Genomic DNA, 10,571 nt, shown 5'->3' with positions numbered 1-10,571 from the left:
GTGTGACAGGGAAGCAGGAGACTTCCATTTTAGCCAAATTACTAAATTGTGTACAGGTCTCACTTGCTATCCCAACCATCCTGCTGCAGGCTTTATGCTCAGGATGTTCCTCTCCCTTCCTGTTGTAGTTATATTCCTGAGCAAAAAGTGATTTAAAAAATCAGTGGACTAGAGAGAAGCTGCCTAATCTTTTAAACGGTGACTGGGAAATTTGATCAGAAGTAAAGAGGCTTGGTTTCTAACCACTGCTCTAACAGCTTTCTGTGCACAGAAATAAAATATTTAATAGTTGGTGAACAGAAGTGTGAAAATCTGTATGTATGAAGAGCTAGCTTAAGGAATGGCAAGTAAGGATCAAAATTTAGGGTTTAATATGTGAAATTACTCAGTCCCATTTAGGGATCCTCAAACCTTTATGAATTTGGGCTAATAATGGCAGACTTGAACCACAGGCCATTCTGACTATTACCAGTCTTGCCCCGAGATAACCATGTTAAATGCAAATGTGTATTCATTCCTGCAGCAACAGTGATTTGACTATTTGTCAAACTATAAAAAACTATAATAAAAATGAATAATTATAGTAATACTACTAATAATAATTCTATTACTACAACTACTACTAATAATAACCCTATTTGTTTATTTCCTATATAACTACTCAACTTCACATGGCCACTGCAGTGGCTGCCTAGAGCCTTAGACATTGTCATGTAGTAATGTGCACATCCTTACCTGGGAGGACAAAAATAATCCTAGACCATGAGCAGCTTCATTTCACAGCCTGATTTCCTCCATATTTCCACTAAAATAGTTCCCAAGTTTCTGATACATGCAGCTACCTTTACAGATGTCCTGGTTTATTGTTTCATTTTTCAGGGATCCACAGAAATAGAAGCACATAAAATTTTGCCAATTTTTGTGTAAAGAGAAAAAAAAATCACATTATTGAGTCAATGCATGAAACAAAGTCACACAGAAAATCGAATAGAAAAATAGCAACATCTGAATCACTGCCTCAGTTTTTCCATCACTTTTTTGGATATGTTTGGTGGTCACAGAAACTCCAGGGTTTTGCTGAAGCCCCATCTCTTCTGGTGCCTGCAGCCAAGTTACATCTGTCTTTCTCTGGTAATCAAAGAAAGGCTGCTTGTAAAATTATCTCTTTTCTTTTATAAGTACTGGTGCCCTTTTCCAGGCAATGTCCTTTGCTACCCAGAAATCAGTTTGGTCATCTGTTTCTTGGCTACCTGCTCATCTGGCAGAGCACTATTTGCTTGTCCTTTATCCAAGGATAACAAACTCATACAGTTTTACAGCCCTGTGCTAAATACCACAGCTTTTCCAATCAGCCCTATGTGTGCCAAATCAAAACAAGGAGGTTACATTGCAGATATGGAAGCAAACATCAGACACAGGTGGATAAAGATACATTTAGCTACACACAGACCCACCTCATCAAACATGGATGCAAAGTCAACAAGTTTCACTGGCAAACTGATTTTTTTGAAGCTTTTGGTAAAGGGTGAGTCTCCCACCAACGTCAAAACATAACATCAGCCAAAGCTCATCCCTTTAAAAGACAAGTACTGACAAAACTGGGAACAAGAAATGCAAAAAGTTTTGCTCTCTTAGTCTAGCAGCATCTGAAAACAAAATCCTGCAGCTTTCTCTGCAGACCTCAGGCACAGAGCTCATAAGACCAAAAAACTGCTGTTAAATAGAATTTAAACTAATTGCCCCTGGTTACAGGATGTGAGATGCTAAAACTGTCCCTGTCTCCTGATGAAATCAGTGTCTGTGTTCTCCTGTGAACATATTTACATTTTTAGCCTTCTCTTAATCCACAAAAGAACTTTACATGTATCAAAGTTGCATCTTGTCCTTGAATGCTCCTTTTTTCTCTAAACTCTAGTTTCTTTGGTGGTTTATCTCTTGTCTCTGCATTCTTTGAAGCCTCTGGATACCATCTGTGAATTTGATTGATGTGTAAGTTTTCTTCTCTTATTATTTTAGGTCATTTATACAGAAGTAAGTATTAGGCTCCACACTAACCCCCAGTGAACCCCACTTTGCTGTTTTACCCCTAATAGTTGCTTTGGTTTCTGGTTTTTCAGTCATTTTTTTATTAAAACTGCAATTAGTACTGGGATATTTATAAAGAATTTTTAAGATTGGATTTCCTTTGTTGAAAGTCTTGGATTTTTGCAGAAAGTTCTTAATAAGAGGCAAAGGTGCTGACTTCACATTGCTCTGTATCATTTCAGCTGAAGCACAATAAATGCTATAAAATTACTGGGAAAATGCCTAACACAACCCTGCATTCAAGGAAATGGTGTCATCAAAACTAGGAGAGGTATTTTTTTAAAAAAAATATTTTGACTGATTTGCCTCTTGTGCTTTCAGGTCTGCCACTTATAACTCCACAAGGCTTGTCAAACTCACTTTTCCAAGAGAAAGATGTGAATTTTCTTCTTGTTCTGCTCTGAGACAATATCAAAGAAAATAGAGGTGACTTCTGTAATCTTTCAATACACTAAGTTTTTATCCCTCTGCAGTTTGAACAGCATAATTAAGAAGTCCTCATTTAGAGTTTGAAACTTTAATCATGGTTGTCCTAATAAAATCCTCTCTGGTTTGATGGACTTTATATTACTTCTCCTCAAGTGAACCCCAAACTGATTACTTGACAGGGAGCATTATCTAATTAATTATTTAGAGGAACAACTACCAAATTACACACAGAGATTGAGCAGCATATGGTGATCCAGTTTTAATCTTCTAATCCGGAGTTCAAATCCCAGGTGGGGACTACAATCTTCTGAATATTAATCTAATTGCACCTCTACTGTCCCAGAAAATGCGTTTCTTTTGCTTATGAATTTTTCATTATTTCATCTGTAGTGAGAGAGAAGCCTACATCCATCACAGTTTGGAAAGCATGTACTACATGTCCACGAACTCCACTTTTCACCATATTTCTGAGCAGTTCCTCTGCACTTCTATGCCTCTTTTAACACTGAGTTCCACCATCGCCCCTACAATGGAACCCTCAGCGCTTGTTTGCCAAGGCACTGAGTGCTCTACTCTGGACAAGCAAGCCTCCATCAAACCCCTTCAATGTAGGAAGACCAGTTTGTTACCATTTCCTTTCATCTGTGCTCAGTACACAGGTGACCAATATGGACTTAAGGAAACATACTTGGGGTTTTGAGATTTGTTAACTCTGATAACTACTCAAAAGTCTATTTCTTAAAGTAACCAAACACTTGAACAGCTAAATTAGGGTTCAACTGATTCAAAATATAAGTGTTGCTGCATCTTTTTCATATTTTTTTAACATAGCCTAAGGATAAATTGACTTCAAAATTGTTTGCATATTTTTTAAAAAGTGCGTATCAGGGAGAATCTAAACACTGGTTGAAAATGTAGTGTTTTGTTTTTCACCCAAATGTCTGTACATATGACAAACACAGTGTCAAACAGGCTAGAATTTGCATGGCTTTAAGCTTAAGGACAGAAATAAAGTATTTAGCAAAATGAATATTCAGAAAGAGCTCCTTTCAATGCCCTGCAGTCTCTTCATCAGAGCTTCATAAATGGCTCAAAAACCAACCTACTCCTAATCCTAAGGAAAGTCACATAAAATCCCACGCTGCATCCAGTCCTTCATTCCACATGATGGCCCACAGCTTGCCTGCCCTCAATCCCACATGGACCACACACCTACCTCATTCACCAGCTATTTTATCCCAAATCTAAACACTGCCTTACAGTAAGTCTCTCCTAGCCACCAACCCAGAGGCAATTTCCCTCAAGACAGGTGGAGATAGGCAAGGGCAGCCTCACAAGGCAGTGTGTGTGTTGCTACCTATCCCTAAGGTGTCACTGACTACTTAAATCCCCACACATGGCTTCAATCTATGAAGTACAAAAAGCATGGCTTCTCTCACACTGATGCAACAGGCTAGGTGAGAAAAATGTCAAAACTGAGCCCGGGTTCCACCCTCTACTGGTTTTGCATCACAGGCTCCTGAGCAAAAAAGCAATGATTGATGTGAGCAATTAAAAACTGTGATTGGTATGGGACTGAAGAAGCAGTCCTACCACAAGAAGGATGTTTGAGCTGGGGTTTATTTCTCCCTCAGCAGCACTATCTTTCACAGTGCTTTAGCAAGAGCTGCTGTGGTGTGTTCTGCACAGGGTCTCTGCCGCAGGATGTGAGGAAGCCCAGGTTTCACTGACTGCCTGCACCTGCCAATTGACACCAGCAACCATGGGCTAAATGTTGCAGCAGAGACAGGTGAAACCATAGTGTTGATCCTACCTGCTCTGTGCTTTTTGTTTGCCTGCTTTCAACTGCACATTGTGCACACATTAGCCAGTCATCTGCCAGCCCTCTTCCTCCACAACTAACAGTTATTCTTCATGGGTTCTGTGCTTTATTTTTTCCATCTTTCCTCTCATGCCACAAGTCTCTGAATGCTCTTGTAATAACTAGATAGAATAGCAGCCAACCCTTCCTGGGCTTGGAGTGAGAGTGATTTACATTTACAAAAATACCCAAAATAAAGGAGAGCAAAACCATGAAGTAAAAGCTCTAGAATGCTCCAATCAGTATAAATTTATAATTAATTATTATGCATGGAGGGACCGTCTCATGTTAATGTATGCCTAAGCACCTGTGTCAAGCTCTTGACTCCAGATTCTCTAAGCAGAGAGCAGGTGCTGTGGCTCAAGATCCTGCGCCCCACACTCACTTCAGGGCAAGATCAGCCACACCCGGAAGCACTACTTCTTTCCAAGGACTGTGGAGGTTGTTCAGACAAGGGTATATCAGATCCATCATCTCTATCTGCTGGGCTGGATCCTACTCTACATGCTTGAGCAGCAACAGAAAAAACAAGTTTGGAGGCATAGGTAGGTTGGGGGCTTTTTTTGGCTCTTTACCAGAAGAACTCAAATTTCATATTTGTAGGGGGACCTTGGCCCACTCCAAATGCTCACAACTTGGGCTGGTATTTCTCAGATAAATTACTTCTGTATCTCCTGGCAGGCTGGTGGCAAGGCTGTCCTCAAAGTGTGCAAAAAATAAAAAGGAAACCAGGTGCTGTATGGGGAAATCTGAACATGCAAGTGGAAATATCACTTTCTAGCCCAATGAGAAAGAAAATTCTTCCTTCCTGTGGCTCTCAGGGCCCTTTCTGTAAAATGACTTTGTAAGGAGCAGTCTAAAAGGAAGCTCATGCAACAAGGTCTGTGGAGTAGGCCCCAAACCCAGATCTCCCACTGTCCAATCCACCTTTAACCACTGTATCTGAAGGACTTGCCACAGCATTTCCAGCCTGTTCCTGCTGCCACAGCAGTTGCTCTTGCTGTAACACGGGTTGCACTGCCATTGGCAAGAGGCACGTGTCCTCCAGCAGATCCAAGTGCAAAACTGGTGCTCAATCTGTACATCCCACATGGCCATGCAAGCCTGCCAGGGGTGCTGAAAGCCCAGTTTGTCTTTTTAACATCTAAATAACTTTACTGCGGAAAACTTAGGCAACTACAGCCATACAGATTGCTGTGCTAGATTTAGAAAAAGAAAGGATTTGTGGATTGCTCTCTTTAGCTCATCTGATCTCAGCCTATATTTTTCTTTAGATACCTTCTACCCTTGCCAGAGCTGGGCCTAAGGTAACAGCAATAACTTGTTATCTTGTCACAGCAAGAGAGGGACAATTAATTCAATGAGTGGGTCTAACAACATAAACAACATAAGAATTTTGCACATACCACATAGAAATAGCAGAGTTCTCATTTAACTTCTTATTTTCTTCTGATGCATGATTTCATCAGCTTCACCATCCTGCACAGCATAATTTTGTTACTATGGTAAACAATTTATCTCTCTCATTTTATTAATAGTAATTCCAAACAATTAAAAAATTGAATCTACAAATTTAGGTTTATGCCTTTGGCAAAGGCAGTCTGTTTTGTAGATCAGCAGCTGTAACTTTCCTACCCAGAAAACCTCACTACCCAAGGTTTGTGTTATGTTCGCACAGATGTTCACAAACAAATTCAGTCTATGATTATTTTCAGATTAATGACATCCTGCTCTATTAGAGCATTGCCAAATCATCCTTTTATTGCCAGTCTTGCAAGGTTTTGTGTTTGGTTTTTTTTTTTTTTTCTAAAGCACCAACTCCAAAAGACACATGATTAGTCAAAACCCTCAGTTTTCCTTCTTAAAGTCTCAAGCAAGTCTTGTCGCAAGCTTGACTCATGTTACCCTAGGGGCCCAAAGAACAGAAGATAATTGTCACATTTTCTTAACCACTTCCAAGACTTTTAAGGGTCTGACTCATGATTTCTAATGCCTACAGTTGGCAATACTGCATATACATTACATGTGTCATATCATCCATATGCCAGTAAACAAAATCTTTAGGAAATGTCCAATTAGTTACTACTCACCCTGTTTATAATAAATGATTTTTTAAAATAATGTTTACATCTCTGGTGCCAAAGAAGTTTTATCACTGCAGTAGTCACACACAGCAACAGAAAATAAATTCCTCATTAATCTGATTAAAAACAATTAGTAAAATCTACCTCCTACTCAAACATGCATGTGAAACCTAAACAGAACTACTTTTGATTTCTTAACTCAGCAGCCTACAAAACAGAAGGTAAGCCATGAAAATGCTCACTGAATATCAACTATGCAGGCATTTGCTGTACTGCTGTCATTGAAATATAAACATGAGACAACTTGTGAAGGTTTGTTCCATCTGAGCACTCTGTCATTGTGTGCTTACCAGTGCCCCAGCCCAGCAGTGGAAGAACCCTGCAAGGGCTGGAGACATTTTGGGGAGAGCTGCAGCTTACCTTAGTCCTGCTGCAGAGAACAACACCTTCACCAGGCCAGCCACCTGGCACCAGATTTGTCATATACTCCATTTCTAAAAAGCTTCTGCAAAAATAAAGGCAGAATGTTTGTTTATAACATGGGATAGCAGCATTTCTATGTTTGAATTCAAATTTATGGCAAAATTTGATGTTTGATTACTCATGTTAACATTTAATCAGTTTTGCACTTTAGAGAAAGGCCCTCATTTATAATGCTTGGCATCAAGTAACCAGAATCAGAAAGCCACACATAAAACAAAAAGATCCCTACCATATAAATACATACAGTGGGACTAATTTCAGGCATATTTGAATCATCCATTACTCAATTAGATATTTACACCATTCAGTTCAACTCTTTCATTCTGGCTCTACTTTTGAGCCTACAAATAAAAATCTAGTATATGTTGTACAGATGTGATGCTTATACCTCAGAATGAATCAGAAACACATAAATGGTTAAGCAATGTATGTGCTCAGACTTGCTTAGTCTGAGTCAGAACCCTTCTTCTCTCCATGAACTTCATGAGCATGCTTTCTACAACTTTCTAGAATAATAGAAAAAATATAAGCAAGGAAAGAAGGGAGTAAAGAAAGAAAATACTTGGGAGGTATTTTTGTTTCATGGACTTAAGAGATTATTAACTTAATTATCAGACTGGCAATTATTAATAGCTTATAATTAAAGACTAAAAAATGTCTAATAAATTGAACATCTACTTGATATTATCTATTAGAAGCCCAACCTGAACACTATCACTGTATTGGAAGTGTTGTTCATTTTGCCAGGAACTAAACACGTTTATCTCTATATTTCTTGCTACATAAACACACTTTGTTTTCTCGCATCACACCAAAATATCCCTAAGAACACATTTGTATGATTCAATGCTTTAATACCTGGGTTGCTTTCCCCAGAATTAGATCCAATATCTTGTATTGGTTAAGAAAGTAATTTTTAATAATAAATTCCCACCATTTCTAGAAACAAAATGGCAGAGAAATTACTCCATTCCATGGAATGCATTATTAAAGGTCAGTATTAGTGAGGGGATTTATCAATTTGCATCTGAGGTTTTTTTGTTCTCCTGACACTGTTGCCCAGCTCACATGACCTAAGCAACCACTCCCAACTGACAGACAGCAGGAACAATGTGCACTTCATTTCCCCCCTAATTTTCTTTTTTAAGACAGACTTCTTTTCATCTTTGAGCACAAGTTTATACTTCACTGATTTTATTCAGCTTGCTATAATCTTTACCCTTAATGCAAAAAAGTCATCTGCTATGTGAGTTAGATGGGGAAAATACATTATGCATGCAACAGAGAGAATGCACAGAGTTAGATCTTAGTAAGCATCTACATCTGCCACTCAGTCATTGCTGATAACATTTTCCTGAAGCCATATATATTCCAAACTTTGGTTTAGGAGTTGGGGGGAGGGGGCGTTGTCACTGAAGTAAAAACCACCAAAAACTGAGACAGAAATACTGAAGCGTTTCTACCTCCAACTCCAGCAGTGTAGTACCTGTATTCACTAATTTCATACAGAAAAAGCATGCAGCTATACAAAAAGCAGAAAATCCCTCCAAATTCATTGTTTCATAAGCAAGTGAAAAAGCTGACTATGTAAACACATCAAGGTTGTACTGATTATGGTCAAAGGAACAAAAAAGGAACATACCATCTAGAACTGTTGTTCCTGGGAACCTTGAGACACTGAGATGTATTAAGGCATAAAATGGAACTTGTTGACTTGTTAATGTGATTAAGTGCCATCACAAAGATTCTACAGTACACGAGACAAAAACATAACACATTTAGCCAAAGCATGCTATGGCATTTTATCCTTGAATTTAGACTAGCCTTTATGTGCTCTGAAGTGCAATCTTGCTTTCTGCCTCTGTTATTGGTCAAGAAGTTGAAAGGGATCAAACATGCAACAGCCCAAAGTTAAGAGGAGGCTCACTGTCCAAGAGCTGTCAGCATTGTGCTTTCCTACAGCCAGCTACTACAATAAAGGCTTGACTTGAGACTTCATGAAGAATAATAAATGTTCCTTCCTTCCCCCTGACTTCAGCAGCTTATTTCCACCCCAGTATACATATTTTTGGAAGATGTGCCAAAGATGCCAGTGGAGAAAATGTGTAATTTTCACAAAATGAAGGATTTAATATACACATATACATTTTAACTCCAATAACAATCTCCTCGGCATTCTTCCCAAATGTCTTGATAACGTTTTTGATGATATAAACATGAAAAGCAGTAACAGCTTTTTACTTCCAATCAGCTTTTTATTTCCTCCTTGACTGCAGACATTTCTCTCAGCATAATCCAGAGCAAGGTTATCCTGCCTAGTGTTTGACAAGTTCCTATCACACATTCCTGACGTAAGGAGTGACGACACATTTGCTGTTAGCCCACACCAAGTGCCAAGGGAAACCCTAACATGTGCCTAAGCTTTCAGAATGGGACTTTGAAGATATTCTTAATTAGCATTTGGTCACATTCACATTCATCATCTCAGTTGAAAAGGAGCCCCATGAAAGCCTGAGCTTTAAAATAGGAGCTTGAAAAACACAACAGCAAAATGAAAGGCAACATGGCGATTCTAGACAGTGCACTTGAAAGAACAGTATTGATTTCCACCTTTTTTTCCTAAAGTATGATAGGTACAAAATCAAGCTTAAAATCAAGAATAAAACAGAAGAATATTAAAGTTTTGTTTTGTTTATTCTTCTTTGGTAAACTTTACTGTCTATGTAAAGCACTTAACATAAGGTCAGTTTCATAGTCCTGTGGCACCACATAAAGCTCCTCAAGTACCTTCCTGTGCCAAGTCAGAGCAGGTACTGAAAAGAGTCCTTGGGCGTGCAGGTGGCAGCTCTCTTCCCACCCATCAGCTGCACCACCTGCTCCTAAACCTAGGCTGCAATTGTTCTCCTCTGCCTTTTCCCAAGAACAGTCATATCCAAAACATCACACCCACTATGGGAGCACCCCACTCTTGAAGGGAAGTGCAGGACTCACCTCCAGCATGGAAACTTACCAGTGGAATTATGCACTGTAATTACAGTGGGATAATTTCCTGAAATACACAAACAAAACTGCCTTCCCTTGGAAACAGAGCACGTGTGCCTTGTACAAACAGGTATGTTGGTATGATCTATCACTGCCCATTAACCTGCTTCCTCAGCTCCTCTGCTGCAGGGGACTGCTTCTGAAGTCTGCTGGCAGACTTGCTCCTCTGAAGGCTCCCGCAGCCTGCTTCAGTCAGGCTTTCATATTCCTGCAGCTAGTCCATGCCACTGTGACTCAACCAGGTTAGAAAGCACGGTGTGAGTAACTCTACAAAGAGCAACCAAATAATGACAAATAGTTCAGTGCATCTTTCATCACCTCAGATGGATGTGGATCCCATCAAGCATCTGATCAGTCAAGGACACTGAAAGAATTCACACTGGCTGTAAGCTACATTATCAAGCTTCCTGAGTTCAAGAACCCTTGAACACTACATTCCAAGTGAATTTTGGGGCCCACTCTGGTAATTCTCTATATATTTGAAGACCAGTAAGAACTGTCCCTCTTGAGCACTCTGTTTCAAGTTTTTGCAAGAGTGTCCCACTGCTGCAGCTTAAAAAAATTAAAAATAAGGTATTAAAATTTTG

The sequence above is a fragment of the Melozone crissalis genome, unplaced genomic scaffold, assembly GCF_028551555.1.
Source record: "Melozone crissalis strain CALT ecotype California unplaced genomic scaffold, PUWL_Pcris_2 ptg000013l_1, whole genome shotgun sequence".
Classification (NCBI taxonomy): Eukaryota; Metazoa; Chordata; class Aves; order Passeriformes; family Passerellidae; genus Melozone; species Melozone crissalis.
This window is presented reverse-complemented; position numbering follows the sequence as displayed.